This window comes from Zalophus californianus, chromosome 2 (genome assembly GCF_009762305.2).
Source record: "Zalophus californianus isolate mZalCal1 chromosome 2, mZalCal1.pri.v2, whole genome shotgun sequence".
NCBI classification, from domain to species: domain Eukaryota; kingdom Metazoa; phylum Chordata; class Mammalia; order Carnivora; family Otariidae; genus Zalophus; species Zalophus californianus.
This window is the reverse complement of record NC_045596.1, coordinates 130,148,141-130,168,907: the sequence shown is the minus strand read 5'-3', so window position 1 is coordinate 130,168,907 and position 20,767 is coordinate 130,148,141. Positions and strand designations below refer to the sequence as shown.

General features: G+C 38.7%; 1 pseudogene; it reads left to right on the top strand.

Annotated features, from left to right (window-relative positions):
• LOC113925466 overlaps window positions 1-9,608 on the top strand; it is a 41,149-nt pseudogene extending 31,541 nt beyond the window's left edge.
• The last annotated feature ends 11,159 nt before the right edge of the window (window positions 9,609-20,767 follow it).

The following is a 20,767-nucleotide window of genomic DNA, read 5'->3' as shown; positions in this document are numbered from 1 at the left end:
GGGGCTTCAAAAAATATGTGTTGATGGCTATTTACAAATACAGGGAGAAGCAAACGTGCACGTGTTGTTTGCCTTCTTGTTTCATTTAGGAAGTTGTAGATGCAGTCAGGTAGATTTAGATAAATTTCAGCATTGCCATAGTCTCTATATTGAATGAAAATCGCCCTGTAAATTTGATCTGTTGACCTAATTCTGCCTTTTATTGTGAATAAAAGCAATCAATGCAACTATTTTATCTTCTATTAACAGTTGTCTGTGTTCTAAAAGGTTTTACCTATGTTATGTCATTTCAACCCCACATCTCATAATGATTCCCATTTACAAACGGGCAAGTCGAGCATTGAAAAGGAAGTAATTTTGCCAGGATCTGAAAACTCCAGTACGTCAGAGGCAAACACTGGTGCCTGTGCTCCTCACTCTAAGGTGGGCCTGCTCTTGCTGGTTAAACCCAACCAACAGTTCAAACTGTGACCCTCCTGGCCCCATGGTTCTCTAATCTCTTCCCTTCATAGCTCCTCCACCCTCCATTTCTCACACACTTTGGTTCCTTAATCTTTCACCACTGTGGTCGTTTTCTCCTCAATACCTGACACTCTGTCCATGTCTGTTGACTCCAATGCCCACTGTCAGGGATTGTGGATTATGTACACTGAACGTATCGAAAATAAAGTCAAGGAGTGAACATATTTATGAGTTAGGCCTCCAATCTGCAAGTGTTTAGTTTCAGAATTCTTCTTACTGGTTAGTGACATAAAAGTTTTCTGGAAGGTTCCCACCTCCACTGTCTGCTTTTCATCTCCAGCTTTCTCCTTGATGACAGAATCATCCGAAAAAGCCGAGCAACAGCCCGGATCATCTCCCATACATCTGCCAGCACCACTCAAACTCATCAGTGCCTCAGATTCTAGGTAAACCTATGGAAATTTATATATATATATATATATATATGAGTGTGTGTGTATATAAATGCAAAAATAACATTAGAATTTAGCCTTTGAAATCCCTTTTCTTCCTTTATTTTACTACCTAATGCCACAGGAGTGGCATCTTTTGTGCTTCCTCTGGCAACTGAAGAACCACTTCCCCATTTCCTGAGTGGAATTTGGGAATATGGCTACAAGTACCATGCGTGGTTTCCGCAGGACGCCGTGTACCAGTTAATCATTACCTGCTTGAAAGCACATTAGCACGATGGGGACAAGGCATTCTTTCTGCCTTTCTCATCTTTATTCAATGTGTCAAGTGTATTAAATCCAAGGAGTAATTTCAAATGAAGCTAATATAAGGGGGGCTGGGGAACATGCAATGAACAAAAATCCTTTTCAAATAAATTATAACTTCCTCTTAAATAATTGTTATTGTCTTGGTCTGGTACATTTCATCCTTCTAATTCTGTCTTAAAATTAAAATAAAGTTTTTTTTTGTTCATATAAAGCCCTGGACAGAACTTTTTCAATATATTCACATATCAAATCATTACCTCATACACCTCAAAATTAATATAGTTATGTCAATATAAAAAAAAGTCCCAGACAGAACACTGCAACGATTTAAATACTGCAATGTTTCATTTTATCCTATAAGCCTTTCCATTTGAATAGTTCTTTACAGATTATAATATAAAGTACTTTTAGATATACCTTATAGACTCTGAGAGCTGGAAGAGCATCTTCAAAATTATTTAAATCAACCTCATAATATCCTTTGATTCTAACAACAATCCTATATACTTTTTATATAAGTATGTTTTCCATGTTATAGTTAAGAATGAGAACATGGGTATGTTCACACACTTTGTAAACAGAGCTGCAAAGTGGGAGAATTAGAACTAAAACCAGGCTTCAGAATCCCAGTCCGGTGCTTCTTCTAAAATACCATGCTGTCAATCCGATAATTAGTGCCAGCTAAAAACATTGTTATTTACCTCAGGATTTTCTAAAAAAAAGCCCCGAATTTTCTAGAAAACTTTATCCATCTAAGTGGTCACCAGGGTGAATATTATTCTTTCCTAAAACATTACACTTTTAAATCCCCACAGAAGTCATTGTTTTCGTATAACCCCCAGTGCTCCAATGAATCATGGAACACTGCATCAAAAACTGGTGATGTATTGTGTGGTGACTAAGACAACGTAATAAAATAAAATTTAAAGAAAGGAAAAGAAAATAAATAAATCCCCACAGAAAATAAGTTTGTGTTCTCCTTCAAAGAAAGGCCTTATTCTATAATAGCAAATGATTATATGACAAGGAAGTGTGATGAAAAATGTGGAGACTGAGAACTAAAATTTTTTAGTGTTAAACACATTTAGATTAAAGGCAAAGGCAGTCAAAAGCTACATATTCCCAGTTATAAAGTAAATGTCACAGGGATGTAATATACAACATGCTGACTATAGTTAATGATACTGTACCACATAATGAACAGTTGCTAAGGGAGTACATTTTAAAAGTCCTCATCACAAGAAAAAAAAAATGTGTAACTATGTATGGTGACACATGTTGACTAGACTTACCGTGGTGAGCATTTTTCAATACGCAGAGATAGTGAATGATTACATCATATACCTGAAACTAGTATAATGTTGCATGTCAATTATACCTCAATAAAAATTTTAAAAATAATAACTTAAGTCTTAAAAATACTTTTTTAAGATTTTATTTATTTATTTATTTGAGAAAGAGAGAGAGAGAGAGAGCGCACACAGGAGTGCAAGTGAGGGGAGGGGCAGAGGGAGAAGGAAAGAATCTCGGTCTCCGCATTTGAGGGCAGAACACAATGCAGGGCTCCATCTCACGACCCTGAGCTCATGTCCTGAGCTGAAATCAAGAGTCAGATGCTTAAAGGACTGAGCCACCCAGGCGGCCCTAAAAAAAGACTCTTGTTTAAAATTATGATATAAAACTCATGACTTTTCAAATCTATACTGTGTTGAGAACCTGCCATGAGTTTCACTGAATATTACCCGGCAAGAAAGCAGTCTGATTCGGAGGAGGGAACCTTGTGTAGTCGAAGCAGCTGACTGAGATGGAATGCTTGGTGTCCAGGGGCCTAGAGATCCAGGTGTGAGTCCCAGTTCAGGGACCTACTGCGTGATCTTCACTTCTCTGTGCCTCAGTTTCCTCATCTGTAAATTGGCAATAATACCCACTTCACACAGTGTCTGACATCTTCTCCTTTTGCCCCAGTTCATTTTCTGTACTTCCGCATTATTTTCTGCTGACCTCTACAAACGGTATCACCCAGGCTTCTCTGCCTATGTTCTGTCTGGTCCCAGCCAATGGGAGTCAGTCAGGAGACTGGAAAAAAGAAGTGAAAGTTTGGGGAAGTTATTTCTTCAGACCAGAGAAGGTCTTAATAGGGACCTTCTCTGACTACAGCTCAGTTTCAACAGCCTCTCATAATGTCTCCAGCTCTGAATTGTCCAGGAATCAGCCATTATCAGAGGGCTGATAATAACTTTCTGTGGTGCTAGTGCTCGGATCCTCCAGCATGTATTTCTTGTTGGCTCCCTTAATCCTGCCCACACTGCAGGATTAAAAAAAAAAAAAAAAAAGCCTCAAAAATCCTAGGAGAATGTGCTATCTGTTTCCTGCCAGGACTCATGTTGATTAAACTGCTCAGTAAATACTGGATATTGTTATCATGAGTCTTAAACTTCTCAACCCTTCCATAGACGTTATACATTTGGAAAACATGGTCATAAATCAAGGGCAGAGAAGTCATGGAAGGTTCATATAGAAAATAGGCATTGAAGATATAAAGACTATCTAGCTGCAACGTCTGTCACCCCATTGATTGCTGGGGTAGGTTTGGCTCATCTAGGTGGCTCGGCTGGTGTCCCCATCCTCATTTCTCTATGTGATGCTACTGAAGGTACATGCTTGGGGGAAGAAGACAGCCATCCCGATAAAGGAGGATTTTCTTTGATCAAGGGTAGACAAGTAACTGTGACACTTGTAGAACTTCCATACAAACTCTCACAAAACAGGTATTGAGCTGGGCCCACTGATTATACTTTTTTTGGAAGGCATGTAAGTGTGTGTGTGTGTGTGTGTGTGTGTGTGTGTGTGTATTTTAAACCACAGGAAGCCGTATGGAAACCAGCAAACTAGTAAAGTCGATAGACAAAGGTGGCATCTCTTTTATGTACTTCCTTTCCATCATCCACTCCATCCACCATCCACAACTCTCCATTTGAGAATGCAACGAGGCATTCCCATGAAGGACATTTCAAGGAAGGGAAGCAATAGAATAGGGAAACGTTACTGAGCATGACATTTGCAGAGTAGTAAAAGAGTAGAAAATTTCGTTACAGTTAGAGAATTCTGTCCCTCTTGCTAAACATTCTATTTCAGTGTCAGGGGGGCAGTCCTCATGTCTCTCACTGACATGGTGTCTGCCTCTCAGTGCTTCCTCTCCCCGTTCCTTGACCTCCTTTCTCCTTGTTGCTGAATTTTGTCTGGGGGAGGAATATAAGTAGCAGCACCCAGTACTACATGGAGCAACCAATATTTTGGGCAGGCAAATGACTTACCCAGAGTCATAGAATACAAAGCTATTACACAAAATCATATACATCTACTTTGTTTTCTTACATGATAAGCTTTCTCATACTTAAAAAAGGTGTATTAAGGGGCTGCTATGCATCAGGCACTGTACTAGGTTCTGAGACTACAAAGACCATAAGGACTAGGGGGCTGCTCTTAAAGCCCTCAGAGTTTAGTGACAGAATGAGCTAGTCAGACCACAAAGGTGACTCAGATGCAAAAATTGGCAAAACTGTCACAAGGATGAGGTTTAAGGTAGTTTTTACCTTGAAACCACTTGATCAGTAAACATGCAGTGCAAAAGCCACATGCTATCAAGGACACATGTGAGAGGCTGTGGCTCCGCAAAGCCTCCCATGTTTCTCAGGGAGATGCTCCTGACATTCGGTTGTCAAAGAGAAACCTCCAGGCCAGGGGCGAAGCACTCACCGGCTAGCTGACCGCACTGGTTTTTGTCTGTGTTTGGTCCTCAGCCCCAACCCCCTCCCCTTTTAGATCCTGCTCTGTGATGTAGGGCTTGAGTTTGCCAGCTACAACTCTCAGACTCCCCTGACAGGTGGTTTTATTGGAGGGCAAGATTGGGAAGAAGAAACTCACTTCCTGTGTTCCAGTTCCTGTTAGCTTCACTTCAGCAACAAAAGCCAGACCCTAGCTTCTTTTCACATCTTCAGCATCCGGCATCCGAGGGCCCTCCTTGGAAGTCCAAGTACCTTCTGTGCAGTGCTGTCTAATCTTCTAGTTTCTGTTAACTCTTGTGTTTGCCCAGGTACAGGGGTTGTAACCGCTTTTTTGTCATTGTAATTCCTAGGGTGGCTCAATCCTAGGAGTGGTGGCTTCTTCCTAGTGTTTTGTTGTTGTTGTTGTTTTTTCCTCTTTCAGCCTTTCAACATCTATGTAATCTATTCTCTGTCTGGTATCCCCTGCCTTTGGAATACCTAAGATGTTTTATGTTTTCTGACTGGACTCTGAGAAGCACAGTGGCCTTTATGCCACCAGACTGAAGGGGGAACCAGTCATCATTCAAGGGTGTACCTACTCTCATGGGAGACCACTCTTGCCATGCCAGTCAGAGATCTCTGCATGTCATTTCTCATTTTGTCTTTGGGCCCACATCAAATCTCATCATGGCCCAGTATAGGGAGATTGACATATAAAAGATAATTACAATGTGGCAAATGTAATTATGAGTGTGTTTCTAGAGCCAAAAGTGTGAAAAAACAAAGAGGTGCTTTATGAGGCTGAATGTGGAGGAGCCACATGTTTCAGAATCACCTGAGAATCCTGATAGAATGACAGACTCTTAGGTCTTAATCTAGCTCTATCACATCAGGATCTGGGGGACTGGTAACGAACGTCTGTATTTTAGCAAGCTCCAAGAAGTGTTTATTATGCCCATAAAAGCTTGAGAACCGTTAGACTAGATAGGATGGAGGTACAAGATAATGTAAGCCTTTTATGCAACATGATGGAGTTTGAGCTTTATAATATGGGTGATGGCAAAATCACCATTTTATGTATCAGTCTGGCAAGGGTGAGATGGGAACAGCAAAACCAGTAAAGTAATTTTCACACTGGGCCAGGGAAAAAATGATGAGGACACCAACAAAGACGTATACAAAGAAGACATATTTGAAATAATGAGGGTGGTAAAATCAGCTCGGCTTGATATAAAGTTGAGGGAGAAATATGGGTCAGAGATTCTGCCAGGATTTATCTTGAAAGAATGATGATACCTGTTTTCAGTTTAAGATATATTGACTATGAGACGCCTATGGGATTTCCAGGTGTAGGTGACCAGCAGGTAGCTGGGTTTCAAACTGGAGCATCATGAAGACCCAGGTGTCTTCCAGAATTGGGTCATTAGCCCGTGATATGGACTTAATTGTGTCCTCCCAAAATTCATATGTCGAAGCCCTAACCCCCAATGTGACTGTATTCGGAGATAGGACCTATAGGGAATTAATTAAGGTTATATGAGGTCATAAGGGTAGGTCCCTGATACAACTGGATTAGTATCCTTATAAGAAGAGATACCAGAATGTTTGCTCTCTCTTTCCAATGCAAGGACACCAAGAAGTTGGCCATCTGCTAGCCAGGGAGAGAGCTTTCACCAGGAGCTGAATTGGCCAGCACTTTGATCTTGGACTTCCCAGCCTCCAGAACTGTGAGAAAATAAATTTCTGTTTGTTAAGCCATCCAGTTTATGGTATTTTATTATGGCAGTCAGAGCTGACTAACACAGCCCACTTCTCACTGCAGCTGTATACCCCTGGGACATCTTATCTTTATGCTATCTGCCACCTTTTCCTAGGTAGCTAAGGATAAGTGGACCTAAATGCATAGGTAGCATACAGTTTCAGCTGAGAGGAGGGAGTGGTTGTCAGGGAATTATGAGTTGAAAAGTAAATGAAAATTTCGAAAGTATAGAATAAACTTTTAAGAACTGTGAAACAGAAAGAAAAGAGACCAAGCGGTAGGTAGGTAGAGAGAGGGTCAAGAGCGCTCACTAAAAATGGGAGAATTCAAGGGGCACCTGGGTGGCTCAGTTGCTTAAGCGGCTACCTCTTGATTTCAGCTCAGGTCATGATCTCAGGGACCTAGGCTCAAAGCCCTAATCAGGCTCAGCCCTCGGCAGGGAGCCTGATTGAGGATTCTCTCTCTCCCTCTCCTTCTGCCCCTCCCCTGTTCGCTCTCTCTCCCTCTCTCAAATAAATAAATCTCTTTTAAAAAAGTTATCAAGAAGGATATTTATCAGAGGATTACTGATAATACCAAAAATATCAGGAGCCAACTAGATATCTAGTAAGAATATTACTTAAATAAATAATAGTATACCCACACCATGGAATATCATACAGTCACTAAAAATGGTGTTATAAAAGTAGATAAAAAATGTTCACAGGGTTCCTAGGTGGCTCAGTTGGTTGGGTGACTGCCTTCGGCTCAGGTCATGATCCTGGAGTCCCGGGATCGAGTCCCACATCGGGCTCCCGGCTCAGCGGGGAGTCTGCTTCTCCCTCTGACCCTCTTTCCTCTCATGTTTTCTCTCTATCTCTCTCTCTCTCTCTCAAATAAATAAATAAAATCTTTTAAAATGTTCATAATACAAGACATGTTAAATATGAATAAGACAGCCTATAAAACAGTATGCAGAAAATTATTTTTGTAGATATAGGTATGTGTATATACAGTAAAAAATATATATAGTTAATCTCAACTAGCTTACATTTGCCCAGTAGGATTTGATTTTTCCTTTAAGCTTATCTGTTTTACAAGCTCTCTTTAATAACCAGGATTATATTATAAATATATATTAATTTAAATGATGTAGAAGTAATGAATAATAAACTATTTTAAGATATTTTAAATAACAGGTTATCAAAGGGATTTTTTGTTTACAGAGAATATATTGCATTCATTTCTATTATGATAGTTACTAAGTCAGATTGAGGACATCTATCAAAGAAATTAAAGGCCAGGGGCGCCTGGGTGGCTCAGTCATTAGGCGTCTGCCTTCGGCTCAGGTCGTGATCCCAGGGTCCTGGGATCGAGCCCCGCATCGGGCTCCCTGCTCCGCGGGAAGCCTGCTTCTCCCTTTCCCACTCTCCCTGCTTGTGTCCCCTCTCTTGCTCTTTCTCTTTCTGTCAAATAAGTAAATAAAATATTTTTTTTAAAAAGAAATTAAAGGCTAAACTAAGAACCCTTGGAGGAGTAGAAGGATTAACAACTATCCACTACAATCTAGATACTGACTCTGGGTAATAAATACTTGAAGAGTAAACCCACGACATTCTTCTGCTATGGAAAAAAAAAATATGTGAATCATTCTCTTGGGACCTCAACTAGTAAATAATAAAATAATATATGATAATATGATGTAATTTAAAAATATAATAAAATATGATGATAAAAATGAAGCTAATTACTTCCAGACTCTGCTCTGATCCTATGTGCAAATATAGAAAATGGCAGAGATAAAACAGTGATGCATTGACAACACTGACACCTCCCGGTCACTTACAGGAGATCTTGAAGTGTGGAAAGAAAATACCTGCAAAATCAAAGGGCCTGTTGCTATGTTAGATAACCAAGAAGTCCAAAGTGGACTCCTCCTGATCATTACCCTAGTGTTCCTAAAACATCAGGGCATATTACCACATAAATGTCTAGCTAAATCTGCAAAGGGCAACGCCATCTCCTGGGAAGACTGTCACTCCTAGTCCAGAAAGCCTGGATTTATACCAGAGGGACAAATTCAATTGAGAGATTAAACCAAAGGTCATTAAAGCCTGTTGAATTAAATGTGGATAACATGTCCTTATTAAAAGAAGAGTCCTTCTCTGATGTCTTTGCAGGATTTATTTGAAAAAAGCATGTAGAGGGGTGCCTTGGGTGGCTCAGTCCGCTAAGTGTTTGCCTTCGGCTCAGGTCATGATCCCAGGATCCTGGGATCGAGTCCCACATCAGGCTTCTAGCTCAGCCAGGAGCCTGCTTCTCCCTCTGCCTGCCGCTCCCCCTGCTTGTGTGCACTCGGTCTCTCTCTCTCTATCTCCTCTCTGACAAAAAAAAAAAAAACTTAAAAAGCCCACCACCAGCCGAGTGAGGAGGCGAGGCGATGAGCCTGGGGGGGCGCTGGCGAGGGCTGTCGCAGCCAGGCGCAGGTGTCCCGCCTCATCTCCTTCAGCACGACCCACCGACTCCACAGCAAATCTCTGAGTAATGAAGAAAACTTGAAACTGTTTGGGAAATGCAACAATGTAAATGGCCATGGGCACAATTATAAAGTTGTGGTGAGGGTGCATGGAGAGATTGATCCTGTTACAGGAATGGTTATGAATTTGACCTACCTCAGAGTATATGGAGGAGGCAATTATGAAGCCCCTTGATCATAAGAATTTGGATCTGGATGTGCCGTACTTTGCAGATGTTGTAAGCACGACAGAAAATGTAGCTGTATATATCTGGGAAAACCTCCAGAAATTTCTTCCTCTGGGAGTTCTTTATAAAGTAATAGTGTGTGAAACTGACAATAATATCATTGCCTATAAAGGAGAATAGCTTTCAGGGGTTAATACTGTAGAAAGACTAATTTCTTTCCATATTTGAAAAAGGTCTTTATCCCCTGGGACTATTAAGAAGTCATCACATACTTGTTATGCCTCCACATTGTGTTCCAGAGTGTCCAATTGATTGAAATTGTTGTGTGTAAGACCTGTTGTGAATTGAAATCTATCTTAAAACCAAACTTGTAAAACATCCCGAGCATCATTTAGAGAGTCTTTTATTTATAGATTAAAAATCACTTCATTTTCAGTAAAATGTTGTGGTGTGGAATGTAAAAGTAAAATAAATCAATTTTTGTTTTTCCGTTATCTCAAAAAAAGTCTTTAAAAAAAAGAAAGAACAAAGCATGTAGAGATGCACACTAAGAAGCAAGTCATTGACCTCTGGTATACAGCAGCATTGAGGTTAGTGATCATGATGAGGTCGCTAATGTGAGAGCTAGCTTGTATTTCTACATAAAAGGAAGGGAAAATATATCAGAAAATAAACCCAAAAGAGGCACTTAAAAAATGCATTCCCAAAGATACTTGATCTATTAACAAAAGAACAGACCTTTAAAAACTATCCTAGAGGCGGTCTGGAGAATCTCAGTAGAATTTCAGCAAATTCTGTGTGTGAAACCACATACGAAGTTATAAAAAATATTCATGCTTCAGATATTGTGATTTAATTGGAATGGAATACAGCCTGCGCATTAAGATTGTTTAAAAGCTGACAATTCTAATGTGCAACAAGGTTTAAGCATCATTGAAAATCACTATATCATTCAGGGTTTTTTTTTTTTCCTTCTATTCAACCAATATAGCACTTATCAACCTATTCTATAATTTAATTTCCTTTAAAGCAAAAATTTTAAATTACTGAATGAAATATAGTGGAGTAGGAAGGTAGGGGTCAAAGATGTGGGGCCTCAGCTCTGACGGGGTATTTATATAGGCTTTTCTGAGCCTGGGCTTCATCAGGTGTAGTAAGAAAAGAAAAAGATCAAATTTACTGACCGACAAGTACATTCTCCCTACACTGTGGACTATTGTCTCATTTCATCCATCCCCACTATTGTGACTATTTACCCCGTTGATATATATGAGAAGACTGGAACTCAGAATATTGAAACTGTCTAAGGCCACTTACCTACTAAGTATGAAAATGAGGGTTTGAACAGCTAGGCTTATTCCACTAACACATGAATGCTTTCTAGAGTCCCTGAGAGTCTTAAAATTCTCCAGGAATACCAGCTACAAATGGGATCAAAACTACCATTTGCTCAAGGAGTGTTTTATACTGGAGTAAAGGATCGAAATCAGGTGGCACATTTTATTCTTTTTCAAAAAGAGGTCAAGTGGGGCCCCTGGGTGGCTCAGATGGTTAAGCATCTGCCTTCGGCTCAGGTCATGATCCCAGGGTCCTGGGATTGAGTCCCGCATCGGGTTTCCTGCTCCTTGGGAGCCTGCTTCTCTCTCTCTCTCTCCCTCTGTCTCTCATGAATAAATAAAGAAAATCTTTAAAAAAAAAAAAAGAGGTCAAGTGATAGACACTATCAAAAATAATAATAATAGGGCACCTGGATGGCTCAGTTGGTTAAGCGACTGCCTTCGGCTCAGGTCATGATCCCGGAGTCCTGGAACCGAGTCCCACATCGGGCTCCCAGCTCAGCGGGGAGCCTGCTTCTCCCTCTGACCCTATCCCCTCTCATGCTGTTTCCCTCTCTCTCTCTCTCTCTCCCTCAAATAAATAAATAAATAAAATCTTAAAAAATAATAACAATAATCCTTCCACTTAATGAAATTTAACAACTCTTTATACCCAGGGGCTTAACAAATGCATGAGACCCAACTACAGAATGTGACTTAAGCAAGAAAAGCCACCAAACAAATAACAAAACCCACAGAGAAGGGAATTAGAGGTAGAAACCTTGGGAAGATGCTCAAGATAAACATCTAGTGATATCCACTAATATGCAGCATGTATCTGCCATGAGAATTTTGTAATTATTTTCTGAAATATTGACACAACATCAGTTAATATAAGAGAGAAACCCATTATATTAGAAGAATGAGTAGAAAATAGGAGACCGTGGGAATTATTTGCACAATATAATAAACAGTTGTAATATTGCCCTTAGACATATTGGATAGATCACTGCTCTCAAAGGAAATACAAACTGAAATATTTGATCTAAGTCCAGAGCATAAGTGATTTTTAACAAAGCAAAGTAAAAATTGGATTTTTTTTAATGTTGAAGCTCATTTTAAGTATCTCTCATCATTGGCTATTTGTGCCTAATAATAAATAGTCAATACCCTTGCAAATATTCTAGGAAAAGTATGAAACTTGAAGAGAAAAGAGAAAAATAAAGGTACATAGGGAAATAATTGTCATGTAAATGCATGATTTCTTTTATGTCTAATCTGTCTCTCAGAAACTACTCAAACCATGGCAATTCATTATCCATTTCATTCACCTGACAAAAATTTATGGAGTGTTTAAAAAGCAATTCTTCTAAGCACTGTTTAAGTACAAAAAACTCCACCAGTGTCTGACCCTATGCTCATGCAGCTCTCAGTGTGGTGGGAAAGAACATTAATCACCTGGCAGGTGAGCACATAATTAATTATGCACTGGGTTGCATTGAAAGACAGCAAACAGTCCTGGAATGCATGTAACAAAGGGTCCTCATATAATTGCTTGGGTCAAGAAAGCTAACTAAAGAAATAATAAGAGATATCTTTGAAGAGAAAATTAGGTTTACTTATACAATCAGGAGGGAAGAAAATTCCTGACAGAGGTAACCAGCAAATGCAAAGGCCCTGAGGCAGAAGGGAGCATGGTATGTTCTGGGAACAGAAAGAGGTCCCAGTAACTAAGTACAGGGAGCTAGGGTGAGGGTAGAAGAGGAGATTTAAAAAGATAAGCAGGAGCCAGATCAGATGGGGACTTTGGGATCAAGCACTGAGACTTTTAAAAGTTTTCTGGGTGATTCTAAAGTACAGCAAGTTTCTAGAACCAATAAGAAGCAACACAATTTTTTTCTTTTCAACAAGTTTGCATTTACCAACTTAGTCTATAACTTTATTTTTATAAATAACAAAACACAAATCACATATCAATTAAATTTAATGGAATAATTGCTCACTGGAACTTGAAATCTAAAGCCTGGGCCCCCAGGCACGAAGGAATTGGTGGTAGGAGCAGACCGATCTCAGATCTGTATTTTGTAAAAAATCACTGGCTTCAGTGTGGGGAATGACTTGGAAGCACAGAGGGGGTGGAAACCTGGTTAGGAATTGACAAGAGTAATCCAAGAAGGAGAAGATTGTATATGCTTTCTTTGACCTTGGCTTTCTTATCTGTAAAACACAGGGGGCTGGACTGGATAACCCCTTTCAGCTTAACACCATCAGATACAAAAGGAGACATTTTGGTTGGAGAAAGATGCATTACAGTCCAGTGTATATCCCCAAAACAGTGAGATGAAAGCTTACAGTGCTTAAAAGGTAGATTTCTTACTATTCCCACCAGTGTCAAACATGCTACCACAGTTAACCCATGTTTTAAATGCCTTGACCCTATATCTTCCTCTAGCTACTGACACTTTTCCTCTGCTCCCCATTATAGCAAAACTGTTTGCCATAGAACCTTTACCAGAATTACAGGCTGACAGGACCATATGAACTCAAGAGTTTGTGAAAATAATTATGCTTGGCTAGAAAAGAAAATGCTTTTATATTTTTCTAGTTTAAAGATTTTGCAAAGGTAAAATGGAAGTTTTAAGACTATTTGGGATTCTAGACCTTTTCTGCTATCCAAAATTATACACATACACCTTTTTACTCACAATAGATTCCTTATTTATCTTCCTTCTTCCTTCTTTATGCAATATCCCTAACAGGATTTTTCAGATAATAAGTGGACAAAAGAGATAGGTTGCATAAATGAATGAACAGAGAATTATTTGCAGACTTTTTCTCTTGGAGTGTCTCTTCCTGATGAAAATTTAGCTTTGATCTTTTTATTTTTTTAATTTAAATTGAATTAGCCAACATATAGTATATCATTATAGCTTTGATTTTTTTTAAGGATTTTATTACTCCATGGCCTGATCAGCAACTGATGAATGTATAATTACTGCCACAAGGGATGGTTCAGGACATAGCTCTAATATCCATTCAGTTTTAGCAACTATTGTGCAGGCACTATCCTCGGCTCTGAGGACAAAGAAATGAAGACAGATTAAGTCCGACTTCATGGAGCTTCCATCCTAGTGGGGCAGACAGACAAAAATAAATAAACACAGAATTATATTCAATAATGTCAAGTAGAAATAAGAGCTCTGGAAAAAAAGTAAAACCCTAGGTGGTTTGGGGGTTAACCCTACTCCCTTCTGTATAACATTCATTTTAAAAGGCATTTCAGGGGCTGGAGAGCTCTGTCAGTTCCATGACAGCCAGGGAATTCCCCTAAGGAAAAGGCATAGAAGGATGGGAAGGAGGCAATCAAGAAGATGAGGAAGATAAAGAGCAATCATCATGGAATACTACTTTGGATGGGGTGAGAGGACAAGCCATGTGAGTACCTGGGAAGAGAATTCAAGGCACCAACAATAGCAGATACAAGGGTTTTGAGATAAGTACACATTTGCACTTTCTTTTTTTTTTAATTTTATTTTATTATGTTATGATGGTCACCATACAATACATCATTAGTTTTTGATGTAGTGATCCACAATTCATTGTTTTCACATAACACCCAGTGCTCCATGCAGAACGTGCCCTCCTTAATGCCCATCACCAGGCTAACCCATCCCCCCACCCTCCTCCCCTCTAGAACCCTCAGTTTGTTTCTCAGAGTCCATCGTCTCTCACGGTTCGTCTCCCCCTCCGATTTCCCCCCTTTCATTTGTCCCTTCCTTCTCCTAATGTCCTCCACGCTATTCCTTATGTTCCACAAATAAATGAAACCCTATGATAATTGACTTTCTCTGCTTGACTTATTTCACTTAGCATAATCTCCTCCAGTCCCATCCATGTTGACATAAAAGTTGGGTATTCATCCTTTCTGATGGCTGAGTAATATTCCATTGTATATATGGACCACATCTTCTTTATCCATTCATCTGTTGGGGGGAATCACGGCTCTTTCCCCAGTTTGGCTATTGTGGACAACACTGCTATGAACATTGAGGTGCATGTGGCCCTTCTTTTCACTACATCTGTGTCTTTGGGGTAAATACCCAGGAGTGCAATTGCTGGGTCATAGGGTAGCTCTATTTTTACATTTTGAGGCACCTCCTCTCTGTTTTCCAAAGTGGCTGTGCCAACTTGCATTCCCACCAACAGTGTAAGAGGGTTCCCCTTCCTCCACAACCTCTTCAACATTTGTTGTTTCTTGTCTCATCAATTTTTGCCATTCTAACTGGTGTAAGGTGGTATCTCAATGTGGTTTTGATTAGAATTTCCCTGATGGCTAATGATGATGAACATTTTTTCATGTGTCTGTTAGCCATTTGTATGTCTTCTTTGGAGAAGTGTCTGTTCATGTCTTCTGCCCATTTTGTGACTTGATTATTTGCTTTTTGGGTGTTGATTTGAGAAGTTCTTTATAGATCTTGGATACCAGCCCTTTATCTGTAGTGTCATTTGCAAATATCTTCTCCCATTCTGTGGGTTGCCTCTTTGTTTTGTTGACTGTTTCCTTTGCTGTGCAGAAGATTTTTATCTTGATGAAGTCCCAAAAGTTCATTTTTGCTTTTGTTTCACTAGCCTTTGGAGATGTATCCTGAAAGAAGTTCCTGTGGCCAATGTCGAAGAGGTTACTGCCTATGTTCTCCTCTAGGATTTTGATGGATTCCTGTCTCACATTGAGGTCTTTCATCCATTTTGAGTTTATTTTTGTGTATGGTGTTAGATAATGGTCGAGTTTCATTCTTCTGTGTATAGCTGTCCAATTTTCCCAGCACCATTTATTGAAAAGACTGTCTTTTTTCCATTGCATATTTTTTCCTGCTTTGTCAAAGATTATTTGACCATAGAGTTGAAGGTCCATGTCTTGGCTCTCTATTCTGTTCCATTGGTCTATATGTCTGTTTTTGTGCCAGTACCATGCTGTCTTGGTGATCACAGCTTTGTACTATAGCTTGAAATCAGGCAATGTGATGCCGCCAGCTTTGTTGTTGTTGGTTTTTTTTTTTTTTCCCAACATTTCCTTGGCGATTTGGGGTCTTTTCTGATTCCATTCAAATTTTAGGATTGTTTGTTCCAGCATTTTGAAAAATGTCATTGGAATTTTGATTGGGATGGCATAGAAGGTATAGATTGTTCTGGGTAGCATAGACATTTTAACAACGTTTATTCTTCCAATCATGAGCATGGAATGTTTTTCCATCTTTTTGTGTCTTCTTAAATTTCTTTCATGAGTGTTCTGTAGTTCCTAGAGTATAGGAGGTCTTAAGGGGGAAATATATAGCCATCCAAGTCTCACTCAAAAAATTAGAAAAATCCCAAATTCACCAATTAACTTTACACCTTAAAGAACGAGGGAAAAAGCCACAAACCATGCCTAAGCCACGCATTAGAAGAGAAATAATTAAGACTAAAGCAGAGATCCGTACCAGAAATACAGTAGATCAGATCAATGAAACTAGAAGCTGGTTCTTTGAAAGAATTAATAAGACTGATAAACCAGAGGATTGATAAACATCCTCTTTCTTATCCAAAAGAAAAGAGAAAGGACCCAAATTAATAAAATTATGAATGAAAGGGGAGAGATCACAACTAACACCAAGGAAATAGAAACAATTATTAGAAATTATTATCAACTACTATATGCCAAAAAATTGAGCAACCTGGAAGAAATGGATGCCTTCCTGGAAACCTATAAACTCCCAAGACTGAAACAGGAAGAAACTGACAACCTGAATAGGCCAATAACCAGTAACGAGATTGAAGCAGTGATCAAAAACCTCCCAAAAACAAGAGTTAAGGGCCTGATGGATTCCCTGGGAAATTCTACCAAACATTCAAAGAAGAAATAATACCCATTCTCCTGAAGCTGTTGCAAAAAATAGAAACAGAAGGAAAGCTTCCAGACTCTTTCTATGAGGCCTGTATTACCTTAATCCCCAAACCGGGCAAAGACCCCATCAAAAAGGAGAACTTCAGACCAATATCCTTGATGAATATGGATTCCAAAATTCTCAACAAAATCCTAGCTAATAGGATCCAACAATACATTAAAAGGATCATCCACCACGACCAAGTGGGATTTATCCCCGGGATGCAAGGGTGGTTCAACATTCGCAAATCAATTGGTGTAATAGAACACATTAATAAGAGGAGAGGGAAGAACCATATGGTCCTCTCAATTGATGCAGAAAAAGCATTTGACAAAATACAACATCCTTTCCTGATTAAAATTCTTCAAAGTGTAAGGATAGAGGGAACATTCCTCAAGTTCATAAAATCCATCTATGAAAAACCCACAGTGAAGCTGAGAGCCTTTCCCTTAAGATCAGGAACAGACAAGGATGCCCACTCTTGCCACTGTTGTTCAACATGGTACGAGAAGTCCTAGCAACAGCAATCAGAGAACAAAAAGAAATAAAGAGTATTCAAATTGGCAAAGAAGAAGTCAAACTCTCTCTCTTCGCAGATGACATGATACTTTATGTGGAAAATCCAAAAGACTCCACCCCCAAATTCCTAGAACTCATACAGCAATACAAAATCAATGCACAGAAATCAGTTGTTTTTTTTTTTTTTTAGAAACATTTTTTATCATGTTATGTTAATCACCATACATTACATCATTAGTTTTTGATGTTCCATGATTCATTATTTGCATATAACACCCAGTGCTCCATGCAGAACGTGCCCTCTTTAATACCCATCACCAGACTAACCCATCCCCCCACCCCCCTCCCCTCTAGAACCCTCAGTTTGTTTTTCAGAGTCCATCATCTCTCATGGTTCATCCCCCCTCCGATTTCTCCACTTCATTCTTCTCCTCCTGCTATCTTCTTCTCCTTCTCCTTCTCCTTCTCCTTCTCCTTCTCCTTCTCCTTCCTCTTCCTCTTCCTCTTCCTCTTCCTCTTCTTCTTCTTCTTCTTCTTCTTCTTCTTCTTCTTCTTTAACATATAATGTATTATTTGTTTCAGAGGTACAGATCTGTGAGAAATCAGTTGCTTTCTTATACACTAACAATGTGACTGTAGAAAGAGAAATGAGAGAAACGATTCCATTTACAATAGCACCAAAAACCATAAAGTACCTCAGAATAAATATTTGCACTTTTAAGAAATAGCAAGGAGCCCCACAGGGGTGGAGAATGCAAGAGATCCAAGTAGCCAGCAGGGATCAGGCTATGTAAAGATATGCCCAGAGCAAAAAAATCTCATTTTACTTCAGAAGATTGAAAAGAAGATGAACAGAGTCAGCATTTCATTGTCTTTAGAATCACAACGGCTGCTCTTTGCAAAATAGCTTTTAGAGAGAAACAAGAGGGGAAACAAGGAGACCAGTAAGGGTTATTATAATCTCCAGGCAAGAGATAATGATAGTACAGACTCTTCTCGTGGCAAGGTATGCATCACTTCATGCAGGACATATTGTGGAAGTAAAGCCAAAGTTTTGTCTGGATGTTGAGTGTGACAGAAATAGGGGGTCCAAGGATAACTCCAATGTTTATGGAATGGAAGTCTTATCATGGTCAGGGATGGGAATTCGGGGGTAAGTACAGGTAGATAGATGTATTGGATGGTTAATTTTGTGTGTCAATTTGGCTAGACCATGGTACCCAGACACTTGATAAAACACTAGTCTGTATGTCACAGTGAAGGTGTTTTTTAGATGAAGTTGACATTTAAATCAGCAGACTTTGAATAAAGCAGATAATTAAGATGATAGATGATAGATGGATAGATAGATAGACAGATAGATGATAGACAGATGATAGATGATAGATGATAGATGATAGATAGATATAGATAGATAGGGACATGTAGAGTACAAGTTAAAAAAAAGTGAAAATACTGAAAAGATCTGGAGAGTATGGCAGGAGAAAAACCAGAAGACTAGTATACTCCACATGAAGAAAGTTTCCAGAATGAAGGATATAAACACTATAAAGAGCTCAAGGGAGATGAAGACTATAGATTAACCACTGGGTCTCCCAATGTGAAGATCATTTATCTTAACAAGAGCAGTTTCACTGGGGTGAGGAGGAAAATATATTTTCTTCCAGGTATTACCTTCACCTTTGCTTTGGTTGCAGTTCCAAACTCTATAGAGAATTGTAACATTTAGTGTGATATATACTAAACTACATATTTTAATGTTTATTTGGGAGACAAAGCCTGCAAACAAAATTTAAAATCTACAAGACAAACTTTGATCACAGGCAGTAACCAGTTTCAAAATGTCAGAGTTCTGTAGTAATTCTTCTCTTGATGCTAAAGATTTAGAAAGCACAGCCAAACTTAATTTTCCTATTGAGTCCTAATTTATTTCCAAAAAGCATTATTTCAACCATAAGAAGAAGAGAAAGCAATACTTAAACTACATGATATTTTTTTCAGAAGACCTGTCAGAATGACAAATTTTCAAAGTATGTGAAGCAATTCAGTTAAGATTTTTTACTTATTTCAAGAAAACACATCAGAAAACAAGTTATATAAGTGAACATATGACAAATAACTTCCCTTTATGATTACTTGTATTTTATAAGGATGCTCTCTGTGATTATCACAAAGCTAGACTATTACAGGAGCTATTTTTATGCTTTTAAACATAATTAAGTTCTATACCATTAATTTATATGATAGTCTAGAATAATGCATAACAACCTTAGCACCCCCTCAGAATTTTTGTTTTTATTAGAATGATGTATGAAATAAAATGTTCATGCTGTCAGTAGTTACAGGAATACTTTCTTTAAGGCAAAATAGTCAAAGGCAATAACCTTTTCCTTAAGGATAAATAAGATATTAATAGAAAATCTTTATTTTTTGTTTTTTAATTCATAGTTGAAAATATGCAGAAAATAGCATAATAAAGCATGGTACCAATATATAATCTGTCATTTAAAGTGCAATAATGAATATCAAAGGCATAATCCATGAAAGAAATAATTAAAAGTTAATAATTTGAACTTCATTAAAATTAAAAACTTTTGTTCTGCAAGAGAAAATATCAAGAAAATTAGAAGACAAGCCTCAGGCTAAGAAAAAATATTTGCAAAAAGACACATCTGGAAAAGGACTATTATCCAAAATATACAAAAAACTCTGAAGACTCAGAAATAAGAAAACAAACAACTCAATTAAAAATAGGCCAGAGACTGGGTACCTGGATGGTTCAGTCAGTTGAGTGTTGGAGTCTTGATCTCTGCTCTGGTCATGGTCTCAGGGTCATAGTCTCAGGGTCATGGGATCATGCCCCGCATGGGGCTCTATGCTCAGTGGGAGTCTACTTGAGATGGTCTCCTTCTCCCTCTCCTTCTGCCCCTCCCCCCACCCGCAAGCATGTATGCATGCCCTCTCTCTCTCTCTCTCTCTCTCAAATAAATGAATAATCTTAAAAAAATAGGCCAAAGACCTTAGCATACACTTCCCCAAAGAAAATGTACAGATAGAAAATAAGCATATGAAAATATGCTCCACATCATAAGTCATCAGGGAAATGCAAATCATTTTTGTTGATATCTCCTAATACATATGGCTTTGGTTTTTCAGACATTTTTTTTTTTAAATCACGAAAGTTATATCTGTCCAGCCACACTGACACAGCTTTATTTTTTTAATTGAGATATAATTGACATATAGCACTGTGTTGGCTTTAGGTGTACAAAAAAGTGATTTATGTGTACATTGTGAAATGATTGCCACAATAAGTTTAGTTAAGTCCATCACCACACATAGTTACAAATTTTTTTCCTTGTGATAAGAACTTTTAAGATCTACTCTCTGAGCAACTTTCAAATATACAATATAGTATTATTAACTATAGTCACCATCTTGTACATTCCAGCCCCAGGATTTATTTATCTTATAACTGGAAGTTTGTACCTTTTGATGACTTTCACCCATTTTTACCCATTCCTCTAACCCCCGCTCTGGCAACCACCAATCTGTTCTCTGTTTCTATGAGTTTAGGTTTGTA